Consider the following 10339-nt stretch of genomic DNA (forward strand, 5'->3'; position numbering starts at 1 on the left):
TAGTTCATCACGAGTCACCACCTTATTATCCTGTATTTGTTGGGGGTGCGCCTTATAGTCCGGTAGTTGAGACCAGATTTCTACAACTTTATTTCACACCAGGCAGGGAGGGGATTGGGGTTCCGTCTTGGTTTCCGGAGCGGCTCATCATAACACAGCAAAGACGATTGTATTCATGCAAGAGACGCCTCGCTGAGTCGTGAAACCGCTTTACAAGAGCGCCCTGCCTGGCGCCACGGTGGCTAGGAGATGTTAACTCCCTCGCCTGGTATGCAGGAGGTCGTGGGTTCGATCCCGACCCTAACACCTGCTGTTTATTTGGAGTTTGCGTGTCTCTCTCTCTCTCTCTCCCCGTGTAGATTTCGCTCCGGGTCCTCCGGTTTTCCCTTCACATTTAAAAACACGCGTTTATAGTATTCGGCTGCTATACATTTCCACGTGACAAGCCACTTCGCTGAGCGATCATTTGCGGCCAGGTCGCTTCTGAAAAAATATATACATAGCTCAGTGGGCCTTGCCTGGTGAAATGAAAAATAAAGTTTAGTTTAAATATTTGGCCATTAATCTCTCACTTGAGTATTTTTGCGACACGAACGCTCTCTCTCTCTCTCCCTCTCCTGATGCCCTCTTGGTCATTGCCTCTCAACAGACCTCGACATTGGCACGTAGCTCCTGAACATAGTCGCTGCCATCATAACCAAAAGAAGTGACTCGTTCGACTCATATGTACGGGAGTGAAGAGAACTCGGTTGCAACAAGTCTCGATTTGCTTTCGACGTTTCATATCGCAGACGGATGACGCGCGCGTGATTGCATCACGCACAGTCACTTGGGAGTTCCGCGCGTGCGATTCGATTTGTGCGATTTCACGTACACGCGGATAACCTATTTATACCCCAAAAAATTCGCTCTGCTCTGCTATGCGGTTCGAATTAACTCGTGTGCGGCTATGCAGTCAGACGTGCGACAACATTGTATATGTGTGTGTGTGGGGGGAGCGGTAGTGCAGCGGTTAGCGCTGTGCTGCACTACGAGCCTGGTTACCCGAGTTCGAGTCCCGCTCACGGTCAACATCAGTGACGATTATCTAAAGCGGTCCTGGCCATCGCCTAGATCGGCTCAGCCTCAAATGAGTATCCGGTGCGGTGCGTAAAAAAAACATCGCCACTGGGGAGACAAAGGCGGCCGGAGGTAGTGTTGGCCACCCACCCCCTCGTGTGCCGTGCCGGCCTTCATAGGTGCTCGCTAGCAGCACTTTCCCCAACAGTCTGTTAAGGCTACACGGGCGATCTTTATCTTTGTCTTATCATCGTAACGTTCTATACGACACCCCCATGCACCACGTCTCACGGTGGAACACTCCCCTGCAGCAGCAACAGCAGCAGCAGCGCGACTCACAACCACGCTGATCAGCGCAGCGTGGAGACGCGCGAGTCGCCAGTTGTGATAGCCACATGTCGCGAATCGAACTCAAACGGGCGGGTTCGTAGTGCCGCGCGAGAACCGTCGATCGGTCGCGCGTCCACCTTCTTTGTGCACCGCACGTAGCCAACCGCGCTCATCTGTCTGGAGCGCGGACATCATCATCATCATCACCGTCGTCGCACAGCGTTCAATCTACACGGACACTTTAAGGGGGGGAGAAGGACACCCCCAGAGGCCTCGAAGCGAGACAGAGAGAGAGAGGGGGGGGGGGCACTGAAGCATGGCTTAGCGCGGACCAGAGCCACGGTCACGTTGTGCCCGTGAGATATTTGTTTTGTTCATAAGGTCGTAACGCACAACACGCAAAGTGATGTTTGCCGCATGTTAACCACAACACCTCGCTGATCTCGTCAAGGAGCATGAACCATCATCGCGCGAACTCCGCTCATGATCATCATCACCGTCGCGGCGGCGGCTTTCGGATGCGCTACTGCGGCCGTCTGGAACGCTCTTCCCTCCGATGTTAGGAAGCCGCTGGAGCCACGAACTTTTAAATCTACATTGACAAACTCATTTCGTGTGTTTTTTGTGTTGTCCTTCACCCGCACCTCCGACGAGCACGGTTGGCTACGGTACGTTGCGAAAGAAGTCAACATGCATACACATTGTGCAGTGCGTTATAAATTGCATTGCAATGCAACCCGTAAATCGGTTAACCGTGGAACGGAGTGTGACGCTAAAGCCGCGAGACAGAGAGAAAGAGAGAGAGAGAGCGAGCAGGCGACGGCTTATTGCACGGTGATGAATGTCGGAAATGAATGAGTCAAGCTCCACTGACAGTCCAGATGATGACGATCCTTCACTGTACGGACGAGTGCTGACCACGCCCGGCCGCCTTTGTCTCTCCCCAACGATGATGCTCGCGATGACGTCCGCACAACGCCCCCCCTGGTACTTCTCACACACACAGAGGTAAAGCTGCGCGTGCCGTCTGTCTGCGAGGGCTGTTGGGGGCAAGGGCTGCACGAGGGAGTGGTGTGAACGCGACCACTCCCGGCCGCCTTTGTCTCCCCAATGATTATGGTGACGTTCACACAGTGCACCAGGTCGTCTTTTAAGGCTGGGGTCAACGTAACACACAAAGATCCCCCGTGTAGCCTTAAACAGACTGTTGGGGCAAGTGCTGTGAGCGAGCACCTATGACGGCCGGCACGGCACACCAGGGGGTGGGTGGCCAACACCACGCCCGGCCGCCTTTGTCTCCCTAGTAGCGATGTCTACACATCGCACAAGGTACTCATTTGAGGCTGAGTCGACCTACGGGAGGCCCAGGAACGGTTCAAATAATCGTTACTGGGTGTTGGCCGCGAGCGGGAATCGAACTCGGGTCGCCAGGTTCGTAGCGCTAACCCCTACACCACCGCTCCCCACTACAGACACACAACCCCACGCACTCACACATAGCCGATCAAAGTCTCTACATCATTACGTATGAATTAGTATTGTGTCGTGAGAAGACGTACACACACAAGCGTTGATACATTCCAAATATCTCGTAGGGACATTTCCATTGACGCAAACCTACACCCTGCTACGTATATATATACACACACACACACGCATGAATGTATGTCTTTATATATAAGCAAATGTGAAAATATTAGTATGTGTATGTGTACAAAATACGTGTGGGTATGTGTGCATATATATTTGCAATTGTATACTGTACGTGTCTATATTAGTTCGCGTGCGTATGTATTTGTATGTGGGTTCATGTAATAGTCCGTGTGAATATTAGTCAATGTGTCTATGTATATATTGATGCGCGTGTTCATATTAATATGCGCTACGAACTTGGCGACCCGGGTTCGATTCCCGCTCACGGCCAACACCAGCGACGATGATCTGAACCGGTCCCGGACCTCCCCTAGGTCGACTCAGCCTCAAATGAGTAGCTGGTACGATGTGTAAACATCGCCACTGGGGAGACAAAGGCGGTCGGGCTTGGTGATGGCCACCCACCCCCTCGTGTGCCGTTCCGGCCTTCATAGGTGCTCGCTAACAGCACTTGCCCCTACAGTCCGTTAAGGCTATATGGGGGATATTTGCCGTATACATATAGTACATGCATATATTAATACGTGTGTCCATATATGTTGCTCGATGTATGTGTTCATATATTTATTTGCAAATGTGTGAATGTGTATGTAATGTCACGTGTGTGTATACATTGGTAAATATGTATGTGAAGTACACGTGCGTGAGTACGCGTGCACATGTGTATGTAATTACGCATATGCACACGTGTGTATGCATATTAATGCACGTATGTATTAAACATTTGCCGTTTCATTGCTTTGCGATCACGTAGATTGGTTTTTTTGACGTTTTCAAGTCTGGTTTATTGTGTTAGTTTTGCGTTAACCGTGTAGATGTAATATGCTTTAATTGCCATATAGTTATATAATGCTCCAAATATGGCTTGTATGTACACACCAGCATGTATACGCTCGTATATACGTACACGGACAGGCTACGTTGTGCATGCAATGCATATATACATCCTAACCGCAAACAATACATGTGCGTTTAACGTCATGTAAATCACACAGCTGTAACTACACGTGAATTTCGATTTAAAGCTTTCGTGACTGCAAGGATTCATCATCTTCTTTGGTTCTTTCGGTAAAGTCACGTAGAATGAGAATAAAATAATACATTGATAAAATAAAATAACACAATAATATTCTCACGACGTTTCGGCCACAACACAAGCGGCCTTCACCTGATGAAGGCCGCTTGTGTGAATTGTCACCATCATCATCAGCAGCAGCCATGGTCAGTCCACTGCTGGATGAATGTCCTCCCCACGTCCTGTCTGCTATGGTGGGGGGTTGTTTAACCATGGGAGCGGTGGCGCAACGGTTAGCGCGCTGGACTGCAGACCCGGCCACCACAGTTCGATTCCCGCTGACGGCCACCAGCACCGGTGACGATTATCTGAGCCGATCCTAGGTCGAATCAGCGTCGAATGAGCACCCTGGTGCGGTGTGGAAACGCCGCCACTGGGGAGACAAAGGCGGCCGGAGGTGGTGCTGGCCACCCACCCCCTCGTGTGCCGCGCCGGCCTTCACAGGTGCTCGCTAACAGCACTTGCCCCAACAGTCTGTTAAGGCTATACTGGGGGGTGGGGGGTCTTTGTCTTTGCTTAAGCATACTTCACCACGCTGGTCAATGTGGGTTAGTGAAGGGGGTAGGGGGGGGAGCAGAGCTTTGATGTTAGCCATAGCCGGTAATCGAATTTAAGATGAGTTGGAGTCATAGCCCGGATGTGCTAACTATTGCGCCACCTGTCGCCGCGTGTATAGCCTCGATCAGACTGCTGGGGCAAGTGCCCTGAGCGAGCACCTATGATAGGGGTGGTGGCTGGTCAACACCACGCCCGGCCGCCTTTGTCTCTCCAGTGCGGATGGTTTACACGCGCGATGCAGATATTCATTTAAGTCTGAGTCAACATAGGGGAGGCCCAGCACCGGTTCAGATATTCGCCACTGACTACTACTGTATTGGTCGTGAGCGGGAGTCGAACTCTGGTAGCCGGGTTCGTAGCCCGATGCGCTAACCACAGCCCCGCCGCTCCCCACTGCAGCATGCAAAGACAAAGATCCCCCGTGTAGCCTGTAACAGACTATTGGGGCAAGTGCTGTTAGCGAGCACCTATGAAGGCCGGCATGGCACACGAGGGGGCGGGTGGCCAAACACCACGCCCGGTCGCCTTTGTCTCCCCAGTGGCGATGTTTACACACCGCACCAGGTACTCATTTGAGGCTGAGTCGACCTAGGAGAGGCGCTTCAGATAATCGTCACCGGCTGTTGGCCGTGTGCGGGAATCGAACTCGGGTGGCCGGGTTCGTAAGCGCAGCGTAGCGCTAACAGCTGCACAAACGCTGCCGACATACACTCACACACACACGTACATATATATGCCGTGAGCATATGCAGTATTTAATAGCATTGCCCATATACATAGTCACGGCACGAACCCACTATAGACATACGTTCATATTGGTTACGTACGGTGCGATAGTTCAACGTGCGTACATATTCTGCGTGTATAGCAGCGAAGAGAGTGGACCTGCATAGCTTACCTATGATGTATACACTACAGCAGTCGGTACCGCCTATACGGGGGGATCTTCGCATATACGACGTACATCTATACTGACATAGGCTGTATATATATCTCTGTCGGCTAAGACGGTAACTCGTATATCGGCTCAATGTGCTCTATATCTCCACACTTGAGACACTGCCATTCGCTCTCTGTCACTGTCCTTCGCTTATAAAGTAAGCGGCGTATTTTTTTTTAAATAAAATGAATCGCGTATGTACGATAACAGTCGCCTTTGTGTCGGGAGGTGTAAGACTCCTAAAGTTCTATCCGAGCATCGTTCTAAGCGTCGCGCTATAAACGCGGCACCATTTAACCATGGGGCAGTGAATCCGAAATCCGATGAGCTATGAAGCTCTTTTTGGGGGGGGGGGGGGCGAGTCACAACAACAACAACAGACGATATAAAACAACGGCGCGGGAGAGAGAAAGTGAGAGAGATAACAAAACAACTGGCAAGTCACTGACTATAGATTGATGTAAGCAGCATTCTCGGCTTGAGTGTGACGCTAAAGCCGATAAAGAGCAGGAGCACACACACACACACAAAACACACAACCCCGCTAACCGGTTCAGAGAGCAGGCACGCAAAGCGCGCGCGTTGTTGAACAGAGCCACGCGTGGTGCGCGTGTTCGTTCATCGCCTCGAGACTGACCGTGTGTCGACTGTAAGCGCAGTGTAGACCCCCTCACTGTGCATCTGAAGGGGGATCATCGTCCGAAACGTCAGCCTCTCTCTCTCTCTCTCCGTACAGGCTCGATCCATTGTATGGATGCTAATGAGCTTCCTTCGCGCGTCTTCACGATACAAAGCTGATTTGGGGGGGGGGGGGGGTACCGTGAACGAGACGGTTCCGTTATCTTCGGGGAGATAACGTGTCGATATATGTAACACGTGCATTTAGCTTGGTGGAAGAGATGAATTGCGATTATTTGAAATAAACTAATGGCCATCTCCATCAGCTATTCCTAATATTTAAATGGGGTACCTATAAATGGATCACTCTGTTGAGAGTTTTTGTGTTTGCCATGCAGGGCACGGAGCGAGCTTCAATCTTAGGCCAGAGTCACCCTACCTCGCATGAGCATCATCTCCCTTCTAGCCCGGCGGGGTGCTGGTCACAAAACCACTCCCTCGGTGTACCGTGCCGGCCTTAATAGGCGCTCGCTAACAGGCAACTCACTCACCCACTCACTCACTCACCCACTCACTCACTCACCCACTCACCAACCCACTCGCTCACTCACCCACCTACTCACTCACCCATTCAATCACCCACCTACTCACCCACCCACTTACTCAGCCACTCACTCACCCACTCACTCACTTACACACTCACTCACCCACTCACTCATCCACTCACACACCCAATCACTCACTCACCCACTCACTCACCCACTCACTCACTTACCCACTCACCCACTCACTCACTCACTCACCCACTCACACACCCAATCACCCACTCACTCACCCACCCACCCACTCACTCACCCACCCACCCACTCACCCACCAACTCACACACCCACTCACCCACCAACTCACACACCCACTCACCCACCCACTCACCCACTCACCCACCCACCCACCCACTAATTCACTCACCCACCCACTCACCCACTCACTCACCCACCAACTCACCCACCCACTCACCCACCCACCCACTCACCCACCCACCCACTCGCTGGCACCAACCTCCCACAGCTACAGAGTCGGTCCGCGGGCCTTCTCACGGGCGCCTCCTCTTGTTGTTTTGCTGATGCGCGTGAACATACACATACAGACAAAGGTCCCCCGTATAGCCTTTAACGCTTGAGAGGCTTTTTGGGGGGGAAACTAAATGTGAGCGAGCACCTATTAAGGCTGGACAGGGGGGCACACGAGGGCGTGTGGGTGGCCAGCAACATGCCCGCATGCATTTGTCCGATGCTTACACACCGCTGCAGGTACTCATTTAAGGCTGAGTCGACCAAGGGGTGTGGAGGCCCAGAACCGGATCAAATATTCGCCACTGTTTTTGGTGTCGAGCGAGCGGGAATCGACCTCGGGTCGCCGAGTTGGTCGCGCTAACCGCTGAGCCACCGCTCCCCACACAAACCGAACACATGCGGCGCAGTGCATTTCTTTACCAAAGCAACACGATAGGGCAGCGCAGAGCAACAGACGTGGGTTCAGCTGTCAGCGATCGCCTCTCATTCATTGCGGGCTGACGTGCACCGATATCCCGGCTCTACGTCGGGGACGCGTTCCCGAATGGTGCCGAGGCGACGCATATCGAAACGACGCAGATCGATTCACAGCGGTTAAGGTGGAGGAGGCGAAGGGCTGTGAGAGGCGACGCATAACGAGACGAGGTTGACGGCGTCGTGAGTGCGGGGGGTGGGGGGTTGAGGCGACCCACCTCCGACCAGCACGGCTGGCGACGCAGCGACGCGAAAGAAGAAGAACAGAACGTGACGACGTATGTGCGAAACGACGTAAAAACAACGCGGGCAGACGCACACCGGGGGTGTGACTGTATGTATGAGCCGTCCCTGGGAGGTGGTGGTGGGGGGTGTCGCCTTTCATCCAGCAGTGGATCAGCGAGGGCATCGCAATAGAACCACGAGGGCTGACGTGGGATTCGCTAAGCAGGAGTCGCCCATTGCTACAACAGAGACAAAGATTCCCTCGCCCCCCCCCCCCCCGTGTAGCCTGCACAGACTGCTGGGGCAAGTGCTGCTGGCGAGTGTCCATGGAGGCCCGGCACAGCTCACGCATGGCCGGGCTGAGGTGGGCAGTCCAATGCGCTACGAACCCGGCCCTACCCCAACACATCTTAAGTTCGAGTCCCACTAACGGCCAACAGCGTTGGTGATTTAACAACGTAGTAGGCTTTTGCGACCAATATCATCCGTAATACAGGGTAAATATAAAATATATTTTTTACGCGATCTAACCCCCCAAACAAACGGTTTATTATGAGCGTTGGTGATTTTTCGAACCCGGTTCGGCCCTCCTGCCCCATCCCTAGCTCGACACAGCCTTAAATGAGCACCTGGTGCGGCGTGAAAATGTCAGCGTTGGGGAGACAAAGGCGGTCGCGCGTGGTGCTGGCCGCCCGCTCGTGTGACCGTCTCGGCCTTCATAGGTGCTCGCGAACAGCACTTGCTCAAAGCCTGTTCAAGGCTATGCGAGGGGACTTTGTATGTTTTACGTATATATTTGAATTATTTTTAAAATATATATTACTTTGCGTATGACTACGCAGCCGTATTGTGTTTGTAAGTTTGATTGCATGACTGTATCAAGGCCTGTACTGTATATGAGTTGCTGAGGGCAAGTGGCCGGAAAATTCCAAAACGTTAAGCGGGCAGCAACAAACAGCACTAGGACATATTGAGCTTGATTACAAGATCTTAGGAAATATACAGTATGTACGATGGGAAGGAATTCCCAATTGGGAGAGTCCGATGGAAGAAGCAAAAATAGATGTTTCGTGGCTTATAAGTTATGAAAATATTCTGATTCAACGCAGCAAAAAAAAATGTCCACAGTGCCGATTTACCATGTAACGGAGAGACAAAGGCGGCCAGGCGTGGTGTTGACCACCCCACCGCCTCGTGTGCCGTGCCGGCCTTCATAGGCGCTGCTGCTGGCTAACAGCACTTGCCCCCAACAGTCTGTTTAAGGCGATACGGGGGGTTCCTTAGCTGTGCCTGTGTTGATCAAAGGATCGTCACCTTTCATCATCGTCACACGCACACGCTGTTCTTCATAGGTGCTCGCTAACAGCACTCGCTCCTGCCTGGTGTAATGGGCACGGGGACAACAACACTTCTGATTTGTCTCAGCAAAATGTAGATACACAGTTAATGCCACTGAATGAACACGAGGCTTTAATTGACGAGACTCTGAGATCTGTGTTAAGCTCACAGTATCGCCCTCATCAGGGCAGTGGGTGACCTCTGTGTCTCGCGTTAGCTGGGATGTGATACAATCATTATCAGCAGCAGCAGCCATGGTCAATCCACTGCTGGATGACGGCTTCTCCAAGCCGCCGCCACCTCTCACCATGCCCCCCCCCCCCCCACCCCACGTGATGTACTGGGGGCTCATGGTTTAGGTGCGTCGGGCATGCGGCGGGGGATGAGGGGGGTGGGGTTGACCATACTTCACCACGCCGGTCAATATACCCAAGGGGTTCCCCACGCCTATCATCAAGTTTCCAGCGTGGTGTGGGTGCGCCCGTACAGGGCAAAGCAACTCTGGCTGCGAACTTGATTTGGAGCTTTCGTGACTGCAGGAATTACTCTTTGGTTATTTCGGTAAAGTCACGTAGAAAGAAAAAAATACAATTGAATAATAGCATACGACGTTTCGATTGCAACACAAGCAATCATCATCAGGTACGAATGAATGAGAAAACAAACCTCATAAACTTAGAAATAAAACGCAATACAACACAGGGAGTCGGCTAACATAACAGTCAACACCCAACCTGGTTGATTACGCTCTGCTTCGCACCAGCAAGGCAGTGCATCCGGTTAACGAATGAAGACGTAAATATCTATTAAACACGTGGACACATTGCTGCAATGATCGGCGAGTCGCCGTGTCGAGTATCATTGCGTCCTGAGATTGTCTTTATTTCGTGGAAGCGTCCTGCCACATCGGAATGTTTGGCCACACCTCGCAGCCGCACGACTACAACACCTGGCAAGCCCCAGGGTGATAGTGGTGGTGGCGGTGGTGGTCATCCATC

The 10339-nt window shown here is 52.2% G+C and overlaps 1 long non-coding RNA gene across 2 annotated transcripts in view; it reads left to right on the top strand.

Annotated features, from left to right (window-relative positions):
• Positions 1 to 442: 442 nt before the first annotated feature.
• Positions 443 to 10339, top strand: part of LOC116945003 (uncharacterized) — a 27110-nt gene continuing 17213 nt past the window's right edge. The window contains exon 1 of one of the 2 annotated variants that reach the window (XR_012942573.1): positions 443 to 2397. This is a non-coding gene — a long non-coding RNA (uncharacterized LOC116945003). The remainder of the gene's footprint in view (positions 2398 to 10339) is intronic. The other variant, XR_012942574.1, reaches the window with a different exon arrangement.

The sequence above is a fragment of the Petromyzon marinus genome, chromosome 22, assembly GCF_048934315.1.
Source record: "Petromyzon marinus isolate PM22_M1 ecotype Great Lakes invasive population chromosome 22, UKy_Petmar_22M1.pri1.0, whole genome shotgun sequence".
Lineage (NCBI taxonomy): Eukaryota > Metazoa > Chordata > Hyperoartia > Petromyzontiformes > Petromyzontidae > Petromyzon > Petromyzon marinus.